This window comes from Lissotriton helveticus, chromosome 5_1, assembly GCF_964261635.1.
Source record: "Lissotriton helveticus chromosome 5_1, aLisHel1.1, whole genome shotgun sequence".
Classification (NCBI taxonomy): domain Eukaryota; kingdom Metazoa; phylum Chordata; class Amphibia; order Caudata; family Salamandridae; genus Lissotriton; species Lissotriton helveticus.
The window spans coordinates 843,026,901-843,054,389 of NC_136065.1; positions in this window are offsets into that span (position 1 = coordinate 843,026,901).

The following is a 27,489-nucleotide window of genomic DNA, read 5'->3' on the forward strand; positions in this document are numbered from 1 at the left end:
TCATACGAAAACACCAAGCCTTCAGCTCCGCCTCCCTACACGACATCATAATTTTCAGTCCCTTGTGGGAAAGCCACCTTGAGCACTTGCAAACAATATTGGGAGCCCTACAGAAAGCCAGCCTACATGTATACTCCCCTTGGATGACGCTGAAGACCCCGAATGGGTAACACCAGGAAGTGAACAGACGACGGTGTGCTCTACACCCGAAGGAGGAGGAAGCGAGTGCGGAGAGAGTACGGAGACTGACGAAAGAAGAGGAATCCAAGGAGCAGCGAGCGAGGAGCCAAACCGACGTCTACCGGAGCCAGGAAGCCAACGACATGGCGTATCGCCCAGCCACGCTTCGGGGGAAGCGTGGCTCACACAGGCACGTTCGCATATCTCGGGTTGGGTGGGAAGTAAGGGTTTTAAACCACCTTAGAATACGATTCAGAGAAACCCCGTCACTTCCCCTCCTGAGCACAGCCGACACCTCGTAACAGTGTTTTTTTTGTGTGCACCGAGTGACTCCTCGCTATACTTCCCTGGACACCGTGTAAATATTGGGCACCCGACTGAAACCAGTCTGTCTTTACTTTTGCTCCCTCATACTCCGGACCGGTGGGCGACCTCCCGATCATCCTGGAGTGGAGAAAATGAGGAAAAGGCTTCCTGAAAGGGCATGTTTCCCTGGAGAAGGAATCAGAAGCATCACTTCCCTACTATAGACTTACTACCCGCAGAAAACGTCTGTTAAGACCAATAAAACCCAGTTTAACCCCCTATAGTGTCATTGCGATTTCCTCTAGTCCGCCACAGTGTCCAAGGTCATAAACTTCACCCTTCACATCTGCCAATTCATGTCTCCTTGGAAAGTGGATGTAGCAGTCCTTGTAGGTCCATAATCCGGACAGGATATCATGCAGCACCATGCTGAACATTGGTTGAGACATCCCATCGGCGATGGCCACCGTGTACTGAAACGAACCAGGGGCAAAGAAATGCAGTGCAGCCATCACCTTTACAGATGGTGTCAAAGCTGTCGTATAGGTTCTGTGAGGCCTCAAATGGGGCTTCAACTGAGCACATAGCTCTTACACGGTACGGCGATTCAGATGGAATTTCCTTATGATGTCCTCTTCCTCCATGTTCCCCAGCACTGGGAAAGGCTGACACACATTTGGTTGTCTCCTAAGTATTCTGAAAAAGGACACATGTAAATGTAATTCACAGATGAGATGTGGCAAACATCTTACATAATGAGTAACACGTCACCAAGATTTACAGGACTGTAACACCAGCTTAATGCACAAGTCACTTGCACAGAAACCTTGATATCATGTAGTCATTCATGTGGTCAGTAAGTACATACTAACTACTCCCAAATCAGAATCAGACTATGTGAATGGTAAATTGTACACTCCTACATCTTGTGTCATCAGCCCTAGGTGTAGCTGACACAGCACATGTGGCAAACAGCAACACTGCTGAGTAGTACGTAGCTGCTGTCCCTGCACAATCTTCTTGCTTTAGTCGCACTAAGCACATAATCATTGCACAATGAGCTTGGGGTGTGTAAGCTGGACAACTATCAAGATAAATGCAGCCCTATATACAGTGATTAGGCACATTATGTGGTCAGTCCATCATGACTGTGGGATGAGTTGCCATTTCACACACTGGCATGTTCACAAAAATGAGACTCCATTACACATCAGATCTGTATACATGCACACAAATATCAAATCTGACATGCGAGTAAGTACATACCAATGCATGCACTCATGTGTACTGACATGACATGTGTGGGTATAATTGAGTTAAATGTCATACTCTCATTTCACTTTACAACCAGATGCAACAATATAGTGTAAATGTATGTTGATCAGTGATGAAATTTGCCAGGTGGCAATGCAATAGCATAATGTGTTCATAGGGGCGGTAGGCGTGCTTCGCCACTGCGGTCGCAGGCATTGGATACAGTTGAAAGATGTGGGATTGCGGTAGAAACCACCTGGCCTTAGCAGTGTGACACCGCCTACGCCAATGTCATTGCATCCAATGGGAACCGCCATCGTGGGAGTGCAATACATATTTGAAACTTGCGGTAGGCATGCACCGCCACTGCGGTCACAGGCATTGGCCACAATTGAAAGATTCGGGATTGCAGCAGAGACCACCTGGCCCCCGCGGTGTGACATCGCCTATGCCAATGTTATTGCAGCCAATTAGAGCCGCCATCCCGGTACTGCAATACATATTTGAAACTCGCAGTAGGTGTGCACCACCACTGTGGTCACAGGCATTGGCCACAATTGAAAGATGCTGGATTGCGGTAGAGACCACCTGGCCCACGCGTTGTGACACCACCTATGCCAATGTCATTGCAGCCAATGGGACCGCCATTGCGTTAGTGCAATACAATTTTGAAAAATGCAGTAGGCGTGCTCCGCCCCTGCGGTCCCAGGCATTGGATACATTTGAAAGATGCAAACCAGGTTGACCAATTGGTTCAGCACAGTACCACTGAAACAACCCTAGGGGCCTATAAATGTCTGTGAGAGAGCCACACATGTCACTTGCATTCAGACACTGCTGCCTGCCATTCATCACCACCAACTGCTGCTGTACCTCTACTCTGGACCCAGTCATGGCTCGAACAGAGAACATCAGGGGCGATCCCTTCACCACAGAGGAGCTGGAGGTCCTCGTGGATGAGGTCCTTGCACAGTATGGGTGGCTATATGGTGCTCCAGAGGTACTGGTAGTGTATGAGTAAAAGTTTGAGACTGTACAGTAGTATGTGCCTGTGAGTGCAAGCCAATGGTCATGCATCAATATTTTGCCAACAGCATGGTCCATACATGACCTAGCACCTATCGTGCTTGAGTATGTGGGGAGGATGGCAACATAGACACTGGTACAGCTCATTTGAAGCCAAAAAACACACATGTTGTTCAGAGACTGGGTAATGTATATGTGTGAGACACTGCCTAGCATGCTGACTTCACGTCAATGGGTTGTATAGCCTTATTTCCACAGATCCCTAATTGCATTTAATGATGGAAAGGACATACTGTGGTTTAGCAGCTATACAGTTACAATGCTGATTTGAGACAACCGAACTCTGAACACATATTCCCTGTGTCATGTAATGTCATAGTTCATTAAATGTTCATAGGCTCATTTGTGACATTTCAAATAAAGATTGGCCATATGGTACAGAATAATGTGTGTTCTGCTTTCAAAATCACCCCTTGGAGATGTGTTCATTCTGCACAGGAGTACAGTGCCTGGATCTATCACTATTGGCGGTAAATCACCTCTGACACATCTGCTAAATGTAAGGTGGACATGTCATCCTTCTATTGATTCCATGATGTGTATAGTCTCACATGTGTATGCACTGTTTCACCATTTTCATTGTACAAGCATGTGATTTCTGTGATTGACCACGTTTATCCTCAGTGTAAAGCCCTCTGGCCTGCCCAGTAACTGCACACTGTTACAAGGACCCATCTCTAGAAGGACTTAGAAAAACATATGTGTTGTCCACCATCCTATTTTTGAAGGAGATATCATAGGCCTGAGGAGTACACAAGACAGGCCTATACATTGTGACAAGAGTGTGAGAATGTAAGATCAGGGACCTAAATGTTACCACCATGACACATGTAGCTATGCAATGGTCAAGGATATTAGGGGTGTGTCGTGTAAGACACAGTCAGTCTGACCACTACACATCATTTCCAGTGCATTGTATGTCATGCTCACTCACATTGTGCATCACAGATGAGGCCTATTATCACATTGGTTTCTGTGCTGGCACTTTGTATGTGTATGAGATGGGCATGTAGTGTATCCATCATCATAGATGGATACATTGCAATGATATGGGTATATCCAAGTGTACTATGTGACATGGTATATGGGCTCTGCTCTACATTGATGTATTAGTGTGTTATGTATTTTTATTCTCCTGTACTGGAACACAGTGGTACACAAAACAGTGTTATAAAAACTTCCTCTTATTGTCTCCCATGCCTGCAGCTCAAGGTCCATCAGCGTAAGGCCATATGGAGGGCCATTGCCCGCAAGGTGTGGTCCCTGGGTGTCTCAAACAGATGACATACACACTGCCACAAGAGATGGGATGACATCTATTGGCTCAGCAAAACCGTTGCTGAGATGACACTGGGGTTGGTCCCTCGAAGTGGCAGGTTGGCGAGCAGGACCATGACACCACTAATGGCCCGCATCCTGGCAGTGACACAGCCAGAGCTGAATGGACGCTTGAGGGCCCAACAGCAACAATTTGGGGGTGAGTATTGTGCAAAGTGTGACTTTGCATATGAGTGACTGCATGAATCCCATCCCTGAGCAAGTGCGGACCTCTGTGATGTCTCTAGTGTGATGCAATGGGCTCTGCTCTACATTCTAAGTAGCCTCAGTGTTGAGAGCAGAGGTTCTGCATTTGTACAACACTGTGTTTCTCATGTGAAAAATCTATGGACGTTGTCATAGCAAATCATCTTGCCATGTTTTTATTTCACATTTTGTGAATGTTGTCTGAACTGAGACCTTCCTATACAGGAAACTTCATTGAGTGAAGTGTGTAGCACAGTACACTTGTCAGGCTTGTGTTTGCTGTGTGTCTACCACACTAGTGTGCTTCTGTGATGATGTGTACGTGGCTAGAGACATGCACAGATGTGGACTCAGGGAGCAGTGAGTTGGTAGAGATCCGACCTGTCCCATGAGTCCTTTTTCACAATGATAGAGATGACAGCACCATTGCAAAACATATTGGCCTAATATCAGCAGGATGGCATAACATGATGTAATTTCCTGCCACAGCAAGTGCACACAGGTGCTGATGGGGTACATTGTGATGATTGCAGTGATGCATTGGCTGATTCGAATTTGCCATTTGTGCACATGGCATCATGACTGGGATGGTTAGACTCTGGGATTTAAATGCACTGTAGCTGAACCTGGCTATTCTGAAATTGGATGCAAATGTTACTCAGAGTGTCAGTCCTCAGTATGTGTGCATTGTGGAGGGGTTTCCATGTGCATCAGTGCATGGGCAAGATGTGACTAATGCTTTTTAATCAGTGAGTGAATTTTTGGCACATTGATGTGTCCTCAATGTCATCAGTCAGCACAACGTATGGATATCATATGCCAGACCCTAGGTATTCCCACACATTAGCGGTCCTAATGGAGGCCACTGACTTCCTCATCTACAGAAGACATGATCATGCCTTGGATCAATGAGGGCCTGTCAGGCACTTGTGGGGATGTTGCTTCAATGCCCAACATTGTGGATTTCAGGAGATGATCTCCCTTGCAAAAGGATATATTTGACTTTGCATTGGTGGTGTTCCATGGAATACACTTCAATTGTGACTGAGACAACATGTTTGAATGTGTAGCTACCTTACCTATAGGCACGTAGGTGTGCCTACAGATAATTGTATATGTGGTTACATGAAGGCACATGCCCAGCTATTTGGCTGTATCAACGCAACATGGAGCATGACTATCAACTATGCATGTTTTCATGCATCCGCTGATGATTGCATAAATGTGGCATATGCTGAAAGTACATGGAGTAGTTAAACATTGGAGTTTCATTTGAAGTATTAGAGTTTGTATTGCATATGATGTTTGCGAGTATGGCAATATACTGAACCTCTGTCTCTGTCTCTGGCAGCATGTACCGAGGGCAGGGAAGGTCAGGGGCCTGACACCGTTGGTAAAGCCACTGGCACAACGGCTACACAGGAGTTCAGTGACACTGAGGAGACCAGCGCATTGGAGGGGGACAGGAGTGCCTTGGAGGATTCCTGATCGGAAACACCAACCTCCACATCGTCACAGTCCAGTGGTGACTCCTCGATGTTGGCGGGCGCAGGAAGTTCAAGATCTGCATCTTCTTCTGCCACACCTCATCCAGTGTCCACCTTCCAGGATGCTCCCCCAAGTGCTGACCGTGCCCACAGCCCTAGAAAGGGTAGAGTCTCCTTCCCCCAGTCACCACTGCCCCTGCCCCTGCCTCCCCTGCTGCCCTCAGTGTGGAGGCCTTAGACATTTTGCGGCAGATGTGTGTGGGTCAGACTGCTCTCTTGAATGCCCTCCAGGATCATGGCAACAAGTTGCCACAGGTTGTTGCGATCATGGAGGGCATTCATTTGGACATGGGTGGCCTACACTGAACTGTCCAGTCACAAGCTCCAAGTCTAGCTCCTGTTCCTTCGCCAACCACCCTGCCAGTGCCCCGACCTGACCAGAGTACACACACACCAGAGCCCTCAGGCACCTAGTCATCCACACACAGCACACAACAGCAGCACTCTAAGCGTACCAGACACCATGCACCATCACCACAGCAAAAAAAGAGCACACATGACCACCAGACAAAAAGCCCATCATAGGACACTCAGGGACATAAGGTAAAAATGCATGCACCGACATTACATTCCTCTGAATCACCACCATCCAAAGGAACTCCCATCCCCACACCTGATCACAAAGAAACACAAACATTTGCCTTGTCTGCAGTGAACCTGGTGCCTGCCACAACTAAGTCCAAACACATTTCGAAGGTGGTTTCACCCAAAACATCGACTCCCACACACACCCCTGTGAAGCATGGACAAGAGAGCAGAGTGGGGAGTGTAACGCCACAACAGGTGATGCAGGGGAAAAGGCAACCCCGCCCCCCGCGTACTACAAGGCCGAGGAAATCCCCACGGGAAGAGCCACCAGCACCTGCTACACCTTTGGGGAAGAGTGAGGCTGCTGTGCCCACCTCCCTTCTCACTCCTGCCAAGACACTTGTGGGATATTGGATCCCAAAACAATTGAGACCCAGCCCTTAACATTCACCATCAGCCACTGAGCCTCCACACAGCATGTCTCCACCTCTCCGTGCCACCATTCCACCCGGTCCAAGCAGCCCTCAGGCTCCCACATCCATGGATCCCTCTACCTCAGCCAGTTCTCTCCCTCCCAGGTCCAGTCCTCCAACTTGCAGTGACAATCAGCCCCCACCCAGTTCAACTTCGACCCAAATGTTGGAAATGGCCCTTTTTGCAGGGTTATCCCCAAACTTTTTGCTTCTTCCTCCTATTTTTTCCTGACTTCTTTGTGTTGGTTTTAGGTCTCTGAGCACTTTACCACTGGTAATCAGTGCTAAAGTGCATATGCTCTCTGTGTAAATTGTGCTATGGATTGGTGTTTCCATGATTGGGTATTTGATTTACTTATCTGAAAGAGACACGTTAGTATTAGATTCCTTACCTTAGAATATCCCCAGGCGTCAGACTGGATCTGGAAATTTTTGCGTAGCAGTACCCTTGCGCATCGGTAGGCGTCGTCACCGGCTCCGCGTCCGTCGTCGGCGTCGTGGGCGCCGTGATGACGTCGTCGGAGTACTTAGACGCCGCCTCCGCGTGCTGACGTCAGTTCTTCTTTTTTCCGCGCCAGCAAGCGCAGATCTGGAAAAAGCAGTAACCCTAGTCATTTTTTGACTAACTTTTTTGATCGCTTTTGATTGTTTCTCGAAGTCTTTCGACTCCGAACGGTGCCGTAGGGATGCCCGGCTTTAAGCACTGCGATGATTGCGACCGCTTGATGTCGGTCACGGATCCTCACCGCGTGTGTTTATCTTGTCTCGGCGTCGACCACGACGACAATGCCTGCTCCGACTGCCGGGCCCTCTCTTCGAAAGCCAGGCGGGAGCGGTCCCGCAGGCGACTCGAACTCCGGCAGTCGGTCCCGCGCCGCGAGAGGTCCCGATCCCATGGGAGGTCGAGGGACAGTTCGCGGGCTCGGAGCCACCACAGTTCCGAGAGTAGGCCGCACTCCTCCGGGTCGAAGTCGTCGTCAGGTAAGAGGCACAAGAAGTCCAAGCGGCGTCATCGCTCTTCGGACTCCCCCCGACGCTCGCGCGATGTGGCCGGGGGTTCGGGTGACACCACCCACGCGGCTCCGTCGGAGTCGCAGGCGCCGCGTCCAGCCCCATACCCTATGGTCCCTGGGCTTAACGCGACGCCGGAGGAGATCCAGCGCTTCCTCATGGCCATGAGGAACCTCTCTCCTCCGACGAGCTCCGCGGCGCCTTTGGGCCCAGCGGACCCGTCTGGGGCCTCTAGCGGGTCGGGGGCTTCGGCCCCGACACCGTCGGGTGCTTCGGCCCCGACGCCGCGGGGTTCAGCGGCCCCGGCACCGTCGGCGCCTTCGGGCCCGGCGCCGCTAGGCCCCACTCTCCCGACGCCGCCGGCGCCTTCGGGCCCGGCGCCACAGGGTTCAGCGGCCGTCGGCACCTTCGGGCCCGGCGCCGCAGGACGCCGCTGGCCCTCCTTCGGGATCTGGTTCGTCGCCGGTGAACCTTACGACCTTCCCGGCGTCGGACCCTCAGGTGTCGCCTCCGGCGCCGTCCTCTGGCGGCGCCGTCCCCGGTTCCACCTTCGTTCCTGTGCAGACGTCGGGACGGTCCCGATGGGCGCCGCTCCAGACGTCGTTTGGTGAGTTTCACTTTTATGAATAGGCCCCATTAGTTGAGAACCCTGAGTTTCAGGAGATGGGTGATGAAGAGAACTGGGAGGGGTCTGAGGACCCTCTGACCAGGGAGTGTCAGTCTCATGAGGACTGGGCAGGAGACCTTGGGAGGCCAGTGGTCTGGACACCTCTCCAGACACTGGTTTTGTCTCCCCTCCTACCGTGGCTTCGGAGGAGGGGGCAACATATAGTGTGGTGTTGATGAGGGCTGCCGAGGCCTTGGGCCTTGAGCTCCCCGTCGCGGCCGTGAGGACTAACCTCCTCACTGAGGTCCTTAAACCGCAGTCAAGCTCGGCCGAGCCTCTGCTGCCTTTTAATGAGACCTTGACCGACGTTCTTCTGGGCACTTGGTCCAAGCCCGCTACGGGTTCGCCCGTACATAGGAACGTGGCCAGACGCCACCGCCCAGCCCCGGGCGACCCATGTTTTCTGTCCACCCACCCTACCCCCGAGAGCCTGGTTATCCAGGCCTCTAATTCCCAGACCGCGTTCCCGTCGGCTCCGCCGGACAGGGAATCCAAGAGGTATGAGCAGTATAGTAAAAAGATCTTCTCATCCCTTAGTCTGGGCCTGCGGTCTTCTAACACCGCGTGCCTCTTGGGCCGTTACACCCACTCTCTGTGGGATACGGTCGCGGAAGTGCTGCCAGAGTATCCGTTGGAGGTACGGGCCAAACTCGGCCAAGCCCTTGTGGAGGGCCGGGATGCAGCCAAGTATTCCATCCGGTGTGGGCTGGATACCACCGACTCGCTAGGTAGAGTGATGGCAACGACGGTGGTGGTCAGACGCCACGCCTGGCTGAGGTCCGCCAACTTTTCGGCAGATGTCCAGAACACACTCATGGACATGCCGTTCGATGGCCGTCGCCTCTTTGGCGACAAAGCAGACCATGCGCTCGAGCGCTTTAAGGACTCCAGGGCTACTGCCAAGTCCTTGGGCCTCTAGGCCCCGCGCCAGCAATCAGCTGCTTTTCACTCCTTTCGTGGCCACGGAAGGGGTGCACCCACACGTGCCGCTAGCCACGCTCCGCAGGGCAATACCCATCGCGGTGGCGGCCGTGGGAACCGCCGTCCGGGCGGTAGGGGTCAATGGCGAGGTCGGTCCACACCTTCCCCCGCAGCATCCGCCTCAAAACCCTCCTAGTCCGTGCTTTCAGGCCCATGTGACGCCAGTAGGGGGCAGGGTTCGCCATCACCACCTCCACTGGTGCACTGTCACTTCGGACAGGTGGGTGCTGCAGATCGTCCGAAGGGGCTACTCCCTCCCCTTCGAGGCGACTCCTCCAGCCATGCCACCGCAGAACCACCGTGTATCGGGGGATCACTTGCAACTTCTGCAGGAGGAAGTTACGGCCCTCTTGGCCAAGGGGGCCATCGAGCGCGTTCCTGGGCCAGAAGTAGGGTGTGGTTGCTACTCCCAGTACTTTCTGGTACCCAAGAAGGGCAAGGGGGGCCTCCGCCCTATCTTGGATCTACGGAACGTCAACGGCTTCCTCCGGAAGGAGAAGTTCAAGATGCTGACACTGGCTCAGGTCTTAGCTGCCCTGGACCCAGGAGACTGGATGGTACCGTTGGACTTACAGGACCTTATTTCCACAACCCCGTCCTGCCGGCCCACCGGGGCTACCTGTGGTTCACGGTTGGCCACAAGCACTTTCAGTTTACCGTGCTCCCCTTCGGCCTTACCAGCGCCCCACGGGTGTTCACAAAGGTGATGGCGGTGGTCGCAGCTCATCTGCGCAGGTTAGGGGTTTCAGTCTTCCCCTACCTCGACGACTGGTTGTTGAAGGCGGGCTCGCCCCAGACAGTCATCAGTCACCTCCAGGCTACGGCAGATCTCCTGCACCAGCTGGGGTTCTCCATCAATGTGCCAAAGTCACACCTGTGCCCCTCTCAGAAGCTCCTCTTCATCGGAGCGGTTCTGGACTTGGCGCAGTTTCGGGTTTATCCACCCGAACAGCGGGTCCGGGATATTCAGGCTCTGATTCCCATCTTTCAGCCGTTATCCCGGGTCTCGGTCAGGTTGACGCTGCGGCTTCTGGGGCTGATGGCCTCCTGCATCCTTCTGGTGCATCACGCCAGGTGGCGGATGCGGGCTCTGCAGTAGGACCTGAAGTTTCAGTGGGCCCAGCATCAGGGCAACCTGTCCGACCACGTCCTGATCTCGGAGGGCACTACGAGACAGCTGCAGTGGTGGCTCATGGACCGCGATTGGGTCAGCGGCAGATCCCTCTCCCTTCCCCAACCGGAGCACGTAGTTGTGATGGACGCTTCCCTCCAGGGCTGGGGAGGCCACATGGAAGAGGCGGAGATCAGAGGCCTCTGGTCTCCGGCGGAGGCCCGGCTCCACATCAACCTGTTGGAGTTGCGGGCGATTCGTCTAACACTGAAGGCATTCCTCCCCTCTGTCCGGGGGAGTGTAGTGCAGGTGTTCACGGACAACACCACTGCCATGTGGTACTGCAACAAACAGGGCGGGGTGGGGTCATGGACCCTTTGCCAGGAGGCTCTGCGCCTTTGGCAATGGCTGGAACGCCAGGGCCTGACCCTGGTGGCTCAACACCTGGCAGGTTCTCTGAACGCCAGGACGGACGAGCTCAGCCGTCGGTGCATGATGGATCACGAATGGCGTTTGAACTCGGACGTGGCGCAAGGCCTCTTTCAGCGATCGGGAGAGCCTTGGTTAGATCTATTCGCCACCGAAGAGAACGCGCAATGTCATCTGTTCTGCGTGTTGGAATTTCCAAGGCGGCACTCGCTCGGAGGCGCTTTTCGTCGCGAGTGGAGTTGCGGTCTGTTGTACGCCTTTCCGCCTATACCACTTCTGCCCAGAGTGCTGAAGAAGATCAAGCGCGACCGGGCCCAAGTCATCCTTGTGGCTCCAGACTGGGCACGAAGGTACTGGTATCCAGAGCTACTCAGTATGTCAGTCGATCCCCCGGTTCGTCTGCCTCTTCAGGAGGACCTTCTGTCGCTGCAGCAGGGGACGGTCCTCCACCCGAACCTGTCCAGTCTCCACCTCCATGCTTGGAGATTGAGCGGCGACAGTTGAGGCCATTTGACTTGCCTCCTGAAGTCTGTAACGTCATTCTGGCAGCCAGGCGTCCCTCCACAAAGTCGGTATACGCCTGCAGGTGGAACAGATTTGTGGCATGGTGCACAGCAAAGGCTGTGGATCCTCTTGCTGCCCCTCTTTCTGAGGTTCTTCTCTTCCTTCTTTCTCTTGCCCAGCAGGGCTCCGCTCTGGGCACTATCAAGGGCTACCTTTCTGCCCTTTCAGCCTTTCTCAGGCTGCCTGATCAACCTTCTTTGTTCAAGTCCCCTATTGTGAATAGATTTCTTAAGGGCATCACACACACGTTTCCTCCTGTTCCGTTGGTGATGCCTCAGTGGGACTTGAACCTGGTTCTTACGTTTCTCATGTGCGCTCCCTTTGAGCCACTTCACTACTGTCCTCTTCGCCTTCTGACTTTGAAGACTGCTTTCCTGGTTGCCATCACCTCTGCCAGGAGAGTGAGTGAGCTCCAGGCCCTTTCTTGTACTCCACCTTTCCTTTCTGTCCATCCGGACAAAGTGGTGCTGCGTGCCAAACCTTCTTTCCTGCCCAAGGTTGTCACGGCCTTACACATCGGGCAGTCTATCACCTTGCCTACCTTCTTTCCGCCACCGCATCCCTCTAAAGAGGAAGAGCGGCTCCACCGTCTGGACCCAAAACGTGCGCTCTCATTTTACTTGGACCGCACACGCCAGTTCCGGGTGGATGACCAACTCTTTGTTGGTTATGTGGGCGCTAAGAAGGGGAAAGCGGTGCACAAGAGGACCATTTCCCGGTGGATCATCTTGTGTATCCAGGCATGCTACTCCTTGGCTAGAAAGGAGCCTCCTGCTGGATTGCGGGCTCATTCTACCCGAGCCACGGCGACTACCACTGCCCTGGGCAGGGGAGTGCTCTTACAAGACATCTGTCAGGCAGCTACGTGGGCATCGCTGCACACGTTTGCAAGACACTACTGCCTGGACAGCCAAGTCCGGAGGGATGGCTTCTTTGGCCGTTCCGTCCTCCAGGACTTTCTGGTGTGATTATTGGTTCGCAGACCCACCACCGGGGTTGGTATTGCTGGGGTATCTATTCTAAGGTAAGGAATCTAATACTAACGTGTATCTTTCAGATGCACAAGTTACTACTTGTGTAACGATATATCTGTAAGAGACATTAGTTAGTATTAGTTTCCTTACCGACCCACCCATCCTCCCCGTTCTGCGAACCGATATCTAGGGTTAGGGTTATCCCCTTTCAGGGCCCTAGTTTCAATGGCACCAGTGTTGGTTTTTAACATGGCTCTGCGTTTCTGGCGCGGAAAAGCTGTGTCTAAGAACTGATGTCAGCACGCGGAGGCGGCGTCTAAGTACTCCGACGACGTCATCACGGCGCCCACGACGCCGACGACAGACGCGGAGCCGCAGACGACGCCTACCGACGCGCAAGGGTACTGCTACGCAAAAATTTCCGGATCCAGTCGGACGCCTGGGGATATTCTAAGGTAAGGAATCTAATACTAACTAATGTCTCTTACAGATATATCGTTACACAAGAAGTAACTTGTGCGTTAGTCCCTAGTATAGTGCACTGAGTATGCCAGGGCCTGTAAATCAAATGCTACTAGTGGTATTGCAGCACTGATTGTGCCATCCACATGAGTAGCCCTAAAAAGGTAACTCAGACCTGCCATTGCAGAGTTTGTGCTCAGTTTGTAACTGCCATGTCAACTTGGCCAGTGCAAACACTTGCCAGTCCCTAAACCTTCCCTTTTCTACATGTTAGTCACCCATAAGGTATGCCCAAGGTTCCCCTGTGGGCAGGGTGTAGTGTATGTGAAAGGTAGGACATGCCCTGGTGTGTGTGGCATGTCCTGATAGTGAAAAACAAAATAGGCTGTAATTCACTATTGCAAGGCTACCTGTTCCCCATAGGACAGAATGGGAAGTTTATTATAACATTGTGATCTGACCCGCTTACCTGCCTCGCAACATCGCCATTCCCCGGGGCCGGACTCGGAAGCATCCACAGTAAGAGAAGCCCCGCCCCCCTTTCCTCTGTCATTCCAGAGACCAATACCCTTCCGAGGAGAAACTGAAGCGATCCCAGCCTACCCGGAAGTCCAACCCTCCGGGAATTGAAATCAGGAAGCCGCGAACCAGAAGACGGAAGAACTGCAGCAGGAGAGACGGAGTTGCAGGAGTTCCAGACTGACGGAGGAAGAGATCGAGAAGCGGAGACTGAAGGCGGAGAAGAAGAGTGGAGCGAAGAGTGGTGGTGTCCCACGGAGGTGGCTGGGGAGCGGCCGTAGCTCAGGAGAGCTACGGCGGAGTAGGTGATTACACGCACCCAGGGGAAGCATTGTAGCAGGGCACCAGAAGGGGGTGGGGAGCACGATATATGTAAATAAACTGCCACCCGTAGAGAACCTCACCAGACACTGTATTTATTGTATAGCACTTCCTCAGCCCCATTACCTTTCCTGTTTTCCCATCGTACACACGCCATAATACCGAGCACGATTAGCACACAAGGAGAAATGTCTATCTCTTCCTTTTCTCTGAATTCCCTTCCCGTTCTATCGTCCCCCTTACCCGATCCCAGACCCTCACGTTCCGCTTTCTTATATCCGTCACCTTCCCGGGTTTTGGTGAACGGTACTCTGTTCGGACCGTCAACAGGACTAACAACTCCTTCCTTTGCCTCCCACACGCCCTCCATGGACTCGCCGGAATCGTTGCACAAGAAAGGAGACGTGGCCATGCCGAACCCCAGAAGAACGAAAGACGGAGGAAGAAGACCTAAAGTGTGGACTGTTTTGTTGCTCTCCTCGAACTGTCTCTGTGAACCTCAATAAACATTGATAACATTTCCCACCTGATACGGCCTCCATGCCAGTTTTTCCGGCCTGCACTCCCCCCACGTTCACAGGTGGTGTCAGAAGTGGGATCTGCCGGAAGCATGGAGGCCGCCCTCAAACAGATGGCGGATACCCAAGCACAACTGGGACGAGTTATGAAACGGTTCCTTAAAACGGCGGAGGAGGATCGGGGACAATTACAAGAAGTTATCAAGGACCAAGGGGAATCGCATGATCAGGCTCTTGGTAAACTCTCGGATGCCATGGGACAACATAGACCTGTTCCCTTCCTCCCCTCAGTGGTAATGCAAAAATACGTACCCGGAGAGGACCCGGACTATATTTTCACCAACTTCGAGCGAATGGCCCAAGCCGCCTTCTGGCCAATGGAACGTTGGGGTCAGTATCTGGGGCCCCTATTAACTGGCGAACTCCAGTCCACCTATCAACAGGCGAATGTACAAGGTACCACCCCTTATGAAGACATCAAATGTTGTATCCTTCAGAGGTTAGGGATCGATGATGAAACTTACAGGATAAGGTTAAGACAAGCGAAAGAAGGACCCCAAGAGACCCCTAGGGCGCTATCCTTCCACATCAGGGACTTGACAGATCGATGGCTCCGTCCTGCCACTTCCACCAAAGAGGAGATATTGTCTAAGATCTACCTAGAGCAGTTCTTAACCTCCCTACATCCACCCGCCCAGAGATGGGTTCGGCAGCATCCCCACCTCACGCTAGACTCAGCTGTTCACATTGCGAGTGCCTTCAGCCGGGCCCAAGAAGTCCAGAAAGGAAAAGAAGATCACCCCTTCGGCCAGGTAACCCAAGTGGCCACCTACTCCATCATGGCCCCTTCCCAGGAAACCAGAGCCGCTACCCTTGTTGCCAACACCTATTATCGTCAGACCCCCTACTCCTGGACCACAATGCTACAATTGTGGGGTCTATGGGCACATCGCCAGGATGTGTCCCCAAAAGGACGAGCCCATGGAGGTGGGCCTAGCAAGAAACTATGTGTGTGTCAATCCAAACACACGTCCGCCACCCTACCGGTGTGAGGTAACCATCAACGGACAATAGAGGTTAGCCCTAGCTGACACAGGATGCAGACAAAGTGTGCTCCGGCCCCAAAACTCAGGCATACCGGTCGGTCCCCTCACCGGTACTGTCGCCATACAATGTGTCCACGGTGACACCAAACATTATCCCACTACGAAGGTACATATCCAGCATCCCTCAGATCCAGGGACCGATTTGACGGTAGGCCTGATCCCCAGGCTACCAGAACAGGTCATTCTGGGAAGTGACTATCCTGGCCTCCCTAATCTTCTGAAAGACACAACCAACACCCTGTCTCGCTGGTGGACTGAGACCCCATTTTCCCAGGATAAAAATCCCCCGGAGCAGTCCTCCAAAGAACGGAAGTCCCGTAATCAAAAGAGAAAAGAGAAACAGCAATAAGTCACAGCCTGTCCAGTTAGGACGGAAGACCATCCCTGGGAAACAGACCGAGAGTTCCGAGCGAGCAAGAGGGAAGATCCTGTGCTACAAGAGGCTTGGGGAAAAGCCCTGGACCACGAAGACCCCTTACAAGTAGGTCCCTACTTCTTTAGGAGAAACGGAATGCTTTATAGAAAAAGCGGACGACACCAACAGCCCTAACTACTAATTCCAGGACCCTTCCGCGATAAAGTACTGTTCTTGGCTCACAGTCACCTGTTAGGAGGGCACTTTAGTAACGAAAAGACAGAACAGGCCATAATAGATACATTCTATTGGCCTGGGGTGTACCAACAGGTACGGACCTATTGCGGCAAATGCCCAGTATGCCAACGTAATAGCAGGTATCGTCCCTCAAAGGTACCTCTCCAGCCCTTGCCAGTAATAGACGTCCCCTTTAGCCGGGTGGACATGGATATCATTGGCCCCCTGTTACCCTCTCGGAGCGGGTGTTGTTATGCTTTAGTATTGGTCGATTATGTCACCCGCTTTCCGGAGGCAGTAGCCCTACGTCACCCTACCTCCCAAAATATAGCCAAAGCCATGAACTCCATATTTGCAAGAGTGGGGTTCCCTAGAGAGATCCTAACGGATCAAGGGACCCCCTTCATTTCAGCCCTCATGCAACAGGTTTGTTCCCAACTGGGGATCAAACAGATTCGTACGTCCGCCTACCACCCGCAAACGGACGGGTTGGTAGAGCGGTACAATGCTACATTAAAGACGACCCTGAAAAAGTTGCTGGCCCTGGAGTCCAAACGGTGGGAGGAGATGTTACCTCTAGCCCTCTTTGCTATTAGGTGCAAGGTTTAGAGCAGCACAGGCTATTCCCCTTTTGAACTCCTATATGGGCACCCACCCCGAACCCTACTGGACATGGCCAAAGTGCCTGGGAGGCAGAACTAGACCGTACCCGCACCCTCCTGCAGTATGTTGATAACCTCAAGACCCATTTAGGTCAAATAAGGGATATCGTGAGGCAGAACCTAGAGACGGCCCAAACCACTCAAAAGATACAATATGATAAGGGCACCAAACCCAGAAGCTTCTCCGTAGGTGATCTGGTACTCCTAATGATGCCCTCTTCCGACCAAAAGCTTCTGGGTCAATGGCAAGCTCCTTATGCCATCCTCAAGAGAGTGACTCCGGTTACATATAAACTAGAATTGGATCGTAACCGAGGGACAACCCAAATATACCACATCAATCACATCAAACAGTGGGAGGGACCCCGTCCCGTATGCCTAGGGGAATCCCTACCTCCTAAATATGTCCCCTGTTTTGATACAGAGTTGACTGAATCACCAAGACATGATCTCCAAGAAGCTCTTCTACCCCTACAACATGTCTTTTCCGACCTGCCAGGACATTCTAGCGTTGTAGAGCATGTTATCCATACAGACCGCGTAAAGACAGTGCGGCTCCGGCCCTACCGGATACCGGAAGCCCGGAGACCAGTTATAAAAAGAGAAATAGAGCAGATGCTCAACCTGGGAATCATCGAGCCATCCTCTAGCGACTGGAATTCACCCATTGTGTTTGTTCCAAAACCCGATGGCTCAATACGCTTCTGCATAGACTTTCGCGAAGTGAATAAAATCTCTAACTTTGACACGTATCATCTTCCCCGGGTCAACAAGATGATAGAACGGATAGGAAAGGCCAAATACATCTCCTCTCTCGACCTGTGTAAGGGATACTGGCAGATCCCGCTAAGAGAACAAGATAAGAAAAAGACTGCTTTCTCCACCCCCGAGGGTTTGTTCCAGTTTAAAGTGTTGCCCTTTGGACTCCACGGGGCGCCAGCAACATTTCAAAGGGCCATGAACTTTGTCCTCCGACCCCACGCTCAATACACTGGGGCCTACCTGGATGATATAATCATATACAGCGATACGTGGGAAGAACATCTTTCCCATTTGTACCAGGTTGTACAGTCCTTAGGCTCATTCCACTTTACAATCAATCCGGCTAAAATCACCCTAGCCGCCCAAACAGTAAAGTATCTGGACTTTCTCCTGGGTGAAGGTGTTATTCGCCCTCAGAATAATAAAATTGTTGCTATACAAGCCCTTCCCTTCCCAAAATCCCGAAAAGACCTCCGTGCCTTCCTAGGTCTTTTGGGATACTATCGTAGATTCATCCCCAACTTCTCCCAAAGAGCAGTGCCCCTTACAGACCTCCTGAGAAAGTCAGTGAAAACCGAGGAAATCTTGAAAACCCCCACAGCCCAGTTATGGCAAGCTTTTGAGGGACTCAAGTCCTCTCTCACCTCTAAACCCGTTCTGGCCAGCCCGACTATAACCGACCCTTTGTACTCCAGACTGACGCCTCGGATCAGGGCTTAGGAGCTATTCTCTCCCAGCTTGACACCAACGGTGATGAGAGGCCTATTTTATACCATAGTCGGAAACTGTTTCCACGAGAAAAGAACTATGCAGTGATAGAGAAGGAGGCCCTTGCCATTAAATGGGCTATAGAAAGCCTTGGCTACTATCTAGAGGGTCGTGAATTTACCCTCTTCATGGACCATGCCCCTCTGGAATGGATGGCTCGCAACAAAGGACACAATGATAGGGTCCTCCATTGGTTCTTGGTCTTACAGCCTTATAGGTTTCGGACTATCCACAGAAAAGGAATCGAACAAGGGAACGTGGATTTTCTGCCCCGCTATCCCTTCTCCCCATCCCGTACAAGAAAGACAGCTAGGGGAAAGGGATGTGATCTGAACCGCTTACCTGCCTCGCAACATCGCCATTCCCCGGGGCCGGACTCGGAAGCATCCACAGTAACAGAAGCCCCGCCCCCCTTTCCTCTGTCATTCCAGAGACCAATACCCTTCCGAGGAGAAACTGAAGTTTCCCCGGAAGTCCAACCCTCCGGGAATTGAAATCAGGAAGCAGCGAACCAGAAGACGGAAGAACTGCAGGAGGAGAGACAGTGTTGCAGGAGTTCCAGACTGACAGATGAAGAGATCGAGAAGCGGAGACTGAAGACGGAGAAGAAGAGTGGAGCGAAGAGTGGTGGTGTCCCACGGAGGTGGCTGGGGAGCGGCCGTAGCTCAGGAGAGCTACTGCGGAGTCGGTGAGTACACGCACCCAGGGGAAGCACTGTAGCAGGGCACCAGAAGGGGGTTAGGAGCACGATATATGTAAATAAACGGCCACCCGTAGAGAACCTCACCGGACACTGTATTTATTGTATAGCACTTCCTCAGCTCCACTACCTTTCCTGTTTTCCCATCCTACACACGCCATAATACCCGATCACGGTTAGCACGCCACGAGAAACGGCTATCTCTTCCTTTTCTCTGAATTCCCTTCCCGTTTTATCGTCCCCCTTACCCGATCCCGGACCCTCACGTTCCGCTTTCTTATATCCATCACCTTCCTGGGTTTTGGTGAACGGTACTCAGTTCGGACCGTCCGACAGGACTAACGACTCCTTTCTTTGCCTCCCACACGCCCTCCACGGACTGGCCGGAGTCGTTGCACAAGAACGGAGACGTGGCCACGCCGAACCCCAGAACAACGAAAGACGGAGGAAGACGACCTAAAGTGTGGACTGTTTTGTTGCTCTCCTCGAACTGTCTCTGTGAACCTCAATAAACATTGATAACATTTCCCACCTGATAAGGCCTCCACGCCTGTTTTTCCGGCCTGCACTCCCCCCACGTTCACAAACATCTTATAAACATAACTGGCCCTGGCAACTAGGCAGGAAAATAACATTTAGTGTGCCTGAACTCAGAATCTAAAGATGCATCTTTTATTGAAGGTGATTTTTACATTCTGTGTTTGAAAATACCACTTTTAGAAAGTGGTATTTTCTTGCTCAGTCATCCTGTGTGCCTCTTCTGGAATGTGGATTGCCTGTCTGGGTTTTGGATGACAGAAGACTGGGGAGCAGGAGTGGTTCCAGATAGTCTAGGTGGGTCAGGAAAGGGCTGAATAGCCCTGGGCTGCGATGGGGAAGGGGGAGGAGATTTCCTTGCACCTCAAAGGGCCTGGTCTGCCTCTGACAATGCCGTCTCCACCGCCTGCCAGGAATTCACACTAGAGAAGGCAGAACTGGCTCTGGCTGGGCACAGACACTCTCTGCCTAAGAGATCAAAGGATTTTGGGATATAAATATTGGGGCACAGACCCCTAAACTTTAGAACTCTTTTGGATCAAGAAGACTGCCAAGAAGAAGATCTGGAGAAGCTGTGTGTTTTGCTGTATTGGCCTGCAGCGGCTGCTTCTGTCTTGGGCAGTGAAAGGACTGGACTGAACTTTCTGCAATCTACGTTTTTGAGTTTCTGCAAGGGCTTGAGGTAGAGCTTGCCCCTGTTCAAGAAGTCTCAGGAACAGCAAAGACTTCAAGCTCTTCTGCCCTCAGCACTAGGGACTGTGGGCCAGATGTAGGTGGCAAATACCGGTCGGAAACGGCCGAATTCGGCCGTTTCCGACCGGTATTTGGCATCTTGAGATGTAGGGGGCCAGATTTTACAGATTCTGTATATTTACCGAATCGGTAAATTTACAGAATCTGTAAAATACCGAATCGGTATTTTTACCGATTCGGTACCTTCCAGATGTAGGTGGGACTCTTCTGAGTCCCAAAGGCCCTACAAATTCGGTATTTTAACACACAATCCAATTGGGTGTTAAAATACCGAATTCAGGTGTGCATGCACATGTGTGCATGCACACCTAGCCATGTGACAGACAGACATGCCCTTAGGGCATGTCTGTGTGCCACATGGCCCACATGCCTATTTTTGGGGTGCCAGAGGGTGTCAAAGTGACACCCCCTGCACCCTTGCCAAATTCGGTATTTACCGATTCTGTAATTACAGAATCGGTATTGCCCATTGATTCCTATGGGCTTCAAGGCCCATAGGAATCAATGGGCAATAACGATTCGGTATTTACAGATTCGGTAAATACCGAATCTTAACGATTCGGTATTTACAGAATCTGTAATACCTACATCTCCCCCCTTCATATTTACCGACTCTTAAATACCGAATCGGTAAAATTCGGTATTTAAGAGTCGGTAAATATGAATTACCTACATCTGGCCCTGTGTGTTTTGTGCTGCAACAGAAGAAAAGCAACCCGGCGACATCTACGATGCCGCTGCCAACTCCATGTCCTGAAGGCACCGCAGAGGGTACCACCGCAATGGCGCACCGACAACGCCTGCTGACGCTGCCACCGAGCCGCTGCACGCTCTGCGACCTGTGAGCACCGCCTAGCTTCACGGCGATGCCTTGGTACCGCATAGGGCACCACTGCCATGCCGCACCATGACCCTGGTCTCACCGACGACGCCTGCTGACGCCGCCACCAAGCTGCTGCTTGCACCATGGACTGTGGGCACCGCACACCGCACCGCCTCGCGACGACACCTTGGCCTCCCCAACGATGCCGCTCCACGCCGAAATCGATGCCGCTGCTTGCACCGTGGTTCGAGGGCACCGCTCATAAAGTTACATGATGCACCGCCCTCATCCCGCACTGCAGCCTCGGCCTACCGACGCCAGCGCCTTCGACTCCAGTTTGTCAGCCGACGACAGCGCTTCAGCAACGACAATGCTGCTGCTTGCACCGTGACCTGCCTGCACTGTGACGAGCTCCGCCTTCATCTCGCACCGTGACCCTGGTCTCACCGACGCCACCATCTGACGCCGTCACCGAGCAGCTGCTCGCACTGCGACCTGAGCGCACCGCACGCCGCACCGCTTCACTTTGCACCGCAGCACACAACTCCTGCCGACGTCAGCGCTCCTGACTCCAACAGAGAGGAGATTGACCTGCAACGCATGTGACTTCGAGGGCTCCGACGACTCCTGCACCGATCTCCGGAACCGATGCCTGCGGACGCTGTGTTTTTGGAAGCTCAACGAGAGGTCGCCGACCACTGCATTTCTAAAAGGTACTGTTTGCAGGTCTTCCCAACACTGTAGCTAGCCCGCGACGCCGCAGTCAGCCAGAACTGTTTGGATTTGTTTGTTCATGATGCCGTGATAGCCCCGGACGGAACTATCGATATCAAGGAACCGTTTTTAAAGCATATTTTGATAACTGTGGATTTTTAAGTACTGTAATGTGGATTTTTATCATTTTTGGCCTTGTCTTAAATATATAAATATATTGGATATTTTTCTAAACTGGTGTGGTGTCCTTTTGTAGTGCTTACACTGTATTACTGTTGGTTATGCGCAAATGCTTTACACACTGCCTCTAAGATAAGCCAGACTGCTTGTGCCAAGCTACCAAGGGGGTGAACAGGGGTTATTTTAGGAGTGTAACTCCCTTGTCCTGACTAGAGTGGTGGTTTCTGCCTGGCTTTGGCACATGCCCTAGCCTGCCAAAAATCCAAAACACCAAAGTTAAAGCCAAGTTCCCCTTCCCACACCATTTCTCCATGAGCAGTGCCTCGACTGCCCATTTGAAGCCCCTATCTTGTGGTGATTCCCATGGCAGTGGACTGTGTTACCTATTTGATGTGCAAGTTTTCATGCACACATGTGCAGACTTTAAATTTGGACTGGCCAATGGCCTTGATGTTTTGCACTTTTGATGCCTATACAGAGTTTATGTAATAAAGACTGTTACTCATGTTCTGACCTTTGTCGCTGCCCTTGCTAATGATGCAGTGCAATGTATGTGTATATGTTCATCTGATACATACTCTGTATGACATATTCACATTGGCATATACTTAATTTTCTTTTGCAGAGGTTCAAGCCACTTTTGTGCTTCTTGACTCAGAGGCTTGAGGGTGCAATCATTCTATTGTCAGGTCTCCAATTTTGTACACGTCATGTGTGGATGCTGTACCACAACAGAAGAGAATTATATTCCCATGATAACTTGCGGGGTGGGCACGGTCCATCATATCTGTGGGATCTAGCTTGATGTGTACCCAGCAGTGTAGATGTGTAGTCATCTTGTGTAGGCCTGGATTCATCGTCACATGGGTACATTTGAATGTGTGCACTCAAGTAGTCATACAGTGTGATTGGCCTGTCATTGGCTGAAGTGTTGATGTGTATGTGCCCCTGGACATTACACATACACACCTGTATGATCCAGGTAATGAGTGCCTGTTTGTTTACATTATCAGACACCTGCTTTAGATTGTGGGCACATTTAGGAGTTGTTGGTTGAGCAATGTGCAGTGTGTCGGTATGACCGTGTAGTCCTGGGGTACACCTACTTGTTGTAGCTGTCATTTGTGAGTATGCAAAGTGTGTCACTGCAATGTCTGTGTTGTGGTTTGATGATCAGCCATGGCTCTTGCTTACGTTTGTGCTCACTGTGCTGACCTGCTCAGGCAAACTAACATTATAAGTGACTTTTAACATACATTGATGTTATTTTACATTTTGTTTTACCACTATGTGGTATTAAGAGTCATACCAGCCCCAAGAGGGAGCTTTTGGTGCCTACACATTGTGAGTTACTCCTCTCTGTGTTTTTGTGCTCTGTAAACGCCTCACCTGTCCAATACTAATATACACACCACTTCAGTCTAATATCTTCCACCCCATGCCTTGCTAGTTTGTGACCCTCCCCACCATGTCATAGTGTGACACTATACTGTGTGAGGATGATCTGTGTCCAGGACCAATGTTACATTCAGGACTATTTCACAATTTGTCATGTGCTATTTGTTTGTAGTTGATTGAAGTCATGGTTGCTCATGTACAGTGCAGATGTTTTTCCAGCACAGTGCTCTAGACATGGTCCATGCCTCTGTGTTTTCCAGACTTGTGCAGCAGTAGGTGGTAGCTAAAGTGTATGTCTGTTTGCTGATGTAATGCTACACATCCTGAGTGTGATGTGATATGTGCCCTATGATGATTTGTGATGTTGAAGTTCATGGTGGAGCACTCAGATATGTGTGATACAGGTCTTGGTGGTGTTCACACACTGCTTACTGTGCATGCACTGCTGTCAGTGTATGTTGCATTGTCCTTGCCTGGTGTGAGGTCCCCCTGATGTCCAGCTGATTGTGCTATGTAATGATTTTGTATGTGCGTATGTTGTGTATTTGTTGTTCAGGGATGCAGTATTTGGCCTGTGTTGGCTCTTTCTACTGACAGGCCCATGTGTGTGTAATGTTATTTTTGCATGACATTATGTGTGAGGAGTTTGTGTATTGGAATACATTCAGATATGTGTTGAATTTGTAGTGTGCGTTTCTTGTGTGAATGTCACGTGCAGCTATGTGGAGTCTTGTTCATTAGCTTGTTTTGAGTGCATAATTGTGCTAAGGCCTCCTATATTTATACAATCACTTGTCAGGATTGTGCATGTGCATGTTTGTGCTACACATTGACACCATGCTCACTTTGTAACTGGTGGAGTGTCTATAGCTGTGTTTGCAGATTTGTCTTATTGCACACTGTTAGTGTTCGTGATTGGCATTTTATCATGTATTTTTTGATTGGTTTGGATGATGGTGTCTGTGCAGTTGGCCAGATTAGAAATGTTATTGTTAGACTTGGCAACTTTTGGCGTGTTTCCCCTGCCTTTTTTTTTGCTGGTATAATGATTCTGCGCACTTTCCTCACTGCGGTCCAGTGGTAAAGTGCAAGTGCTCCTGTATAAAATGTGTCATGGATTGGTGTTTCCATGATTGGTATATTTGATTTATGTGTCAGTCCCTAGTAAAGTGCACTGCGTGTGCCATAGCCTATAAGTCAAATGCTGTTGGTGGGCTGCAGCATTAGATTGTGCCACTCACGCAAACAACCTGTAAAGTGTAACTCTGGCCTGCCATTGCAAAGCCTGTGCGCAGCCTGGGACTGCCATGTCGACTTGGCGAGTGCACACACTCTCAAGTCCTTAAACCTTCCCTTTGCTACATGTGAGTCGGCCCTAAGGTAGGCCCAAGGTACCCTCCTTGGGCAGGGTGCATTGTATGTAAAAGGTAGGACATGCCCTGGTGTGTGTGGCATGTCCTGATAGTGAATTACAGCCTACTTTGTTTTTCACTATTGCAAGGCTACCAGTTCTCCATAGGCCAGAATGGGCAGTTTGATAATTACATCCTTTGATCCTAACTGACTCAGGGAACATGGTAGAAATTCGAGTTTAGTATGCCTGAACTCAGAATGATGAAATACATCTTTTAGTGAAGTTGGTTTTAACATTCTGTGTTTGAAAATACCACTTTTAAAAAGTAGGTATTTTCTGACCTAACCATCCAGCCTGCCTCTGCTGATGTGTGTATTGTCCGTCTGGTTTGTGAGTAACAAGAGCTGGGGGGAGACAGGGTGACTCCGCCAGGCTGAATAGGCACATCTACCCCTAGATGGGTTGGAGGAGTAGTGCCTAGGTTTGAATAGGGCTGAGCTCACCTTCCACAATGCTGGTTCCACCTCCTATGGTGCGTCTGAGTACCCTGGCCCACACTGACAAAGAAAGAAGGTGCACCCTGGCAGAATGCACCCCGAACTGGTTTGAACTAGGTCCAGGCCCCTCTGCCTTCAGAGGACAAAGGATTTGCTGGTATAAATATTGGGGCCCAGACCCCAAGACTTTAGATCTCGCTGGAATCAAGGAACCAGCCAAGAAGAAGAGCTGGAAGAGCTGCCAGGAGGAGTACTGCCCCTTTGCTGTGTTGTTGTTTTGTTGGGTTGGCCTGCAGCTGCTGCTTCTGCCTTGGGCAGGGAAAGGACTGGACTGAACTTTCTCTACTTGCGCTGAGTATTTCCAAGGGCTTGAGGTAGAGCTTGCCCCCTTTTCACGAAGTCTCAGGAACATCAAAGACTTCAAGCCTGATGCCGTCTACGACGCCGCTGCAGACACCATGTACTGAAGGCACCACAGAGAGCAACGCCGCACCGCAACCCTGGTCTCACTGACGATGCCTGCTGACCCGCCACCGAGCCGCTGCTCGCACCGCGACCTGTGGGCACCGCACTCCGCACTGCCTCGCTTCACGACGACGCCTTATTATCCCTGATGACGACGCTCCACACCAGACTCAATGCCGCTGCTTGCACCGTGGCTCGGGGGCACCTCTCGTAAAGTTATACGACGCTCCGCCCTCATCCTGCACCGCAGCCTTGGCCTACCGATGCCAGTATCATAGACTCCAGTTGTCAGTCGACGACAGCGACGCCCCTGCTGCACCGTGACCTGCCAGCACCGTAACGAGCACCGCCTACATCTCACACCTCTTGACCCAGTCGAAGGGCCGGTTGCTCCATGCACCACACGGCTCCTCGTGAGTGCGTTCAGGCTATCACCGCTGCTGCCGCGAGTTCGCGTCCTCTGCTGACTAGTATTTTTTGCTTTCCTGTATTTTGTGCCCTGTAACTGTGTTGTTGCCCCGTGACTGCTATTTCTGCCACTTTTACTGGAATTGTATTTTTCCTCTCCTTTGCCGCCCCTTGGGACCGTTTTTTTCCCGCCTGTGCACCCCCCCCCGCTCCCCGATCCCCGCCGCTGCTCCCCTGGGGCCCAGCCCCCTTTCTTCTCTGTATCCTCTCCTCCCCTCCCATTCGCCGCCCCGCTCCCGCCTCCCAGCTGCTCCTCCCTCCCACTTGGCCATTTATTGCGGAGTCCGCGCGGTAGTGAGCTGTGACCTTGACCCTGTCGAAGGGACGGTCGCTCCACGCACCGCACGGCTCCTCGAGAGCGCGCTCAGGCTATCACCGCTGCTGCCGTGAGTTCGCGTCCTCTGCTGACTAGTATTTTGTGCTTTCCTGTATTTTGTGCCCTGTAACTGTGTTGTTGCCCCGTGACTGCTATTTCTGCCACTTTTACTGGAATTGTGTTTTTCCTCTCCCTCGCCGCCCCTTGGGACAGTTTTTTTCCCTCCTGTGCACCCCCCCGCTCCCCGATCCCCGCCGCTGCTCCCCTGCGGCCCGCCCCCTTTCTTCTCTGTATCCTCTCCTCCCCTCCCATTCGCCGCCCCGCTCCCCCCTCCCAGCTGCTCCTCCCTCCCACTTGGCCATTTGTTGCGGAGTCCGCGCGGTAGTGAGCTGTGAGCTTGACCCTGTCGAAGGGCCAGTCGCTCCACGCACCGCACAGCTCCTCGTGAGCGCGCTCAGGCTATCACCGCTGCTGCCGCGAGTTCGCGTTCTCTGCTGACTAGTATTTTGTGCTTTCCTGTATTTTGTGCCCTGTAACTGTGTTGTTGCCCCGTGACTGCTATTTCTGCCACTTTTACGGGAATTGTGTTTTTCCTCTCCCTCGCCGCCACTTGGGACCGTTTTTTTCCCGCCTCTGCACCCCCCTGCTCCCCGATCCCCGCCGCTGCTCCCCTGCGGCCCCGCCCCCTTTCTTCTCTGTAACCTCTCCTCCCCTCCCATTCGCCGCCCGCTCCCGCCTCCCAGCTCCTCCTCCCTCCCACTTGGCCATTTATTGCGGAGTCCGCGCGGTAGTGAGATGTGACCTTGACCCTGTCGAAGGGCCGGTCGCTCCACGCACCGCACGGCTCCTCGTGAGTGCGCTCAGGCTATCACCGCTGCTGCTGCGAGTTCGCATCCTCTGCTGACTAGTAGTTTGTGCTTTCCTGGATTTTGTGCCCTG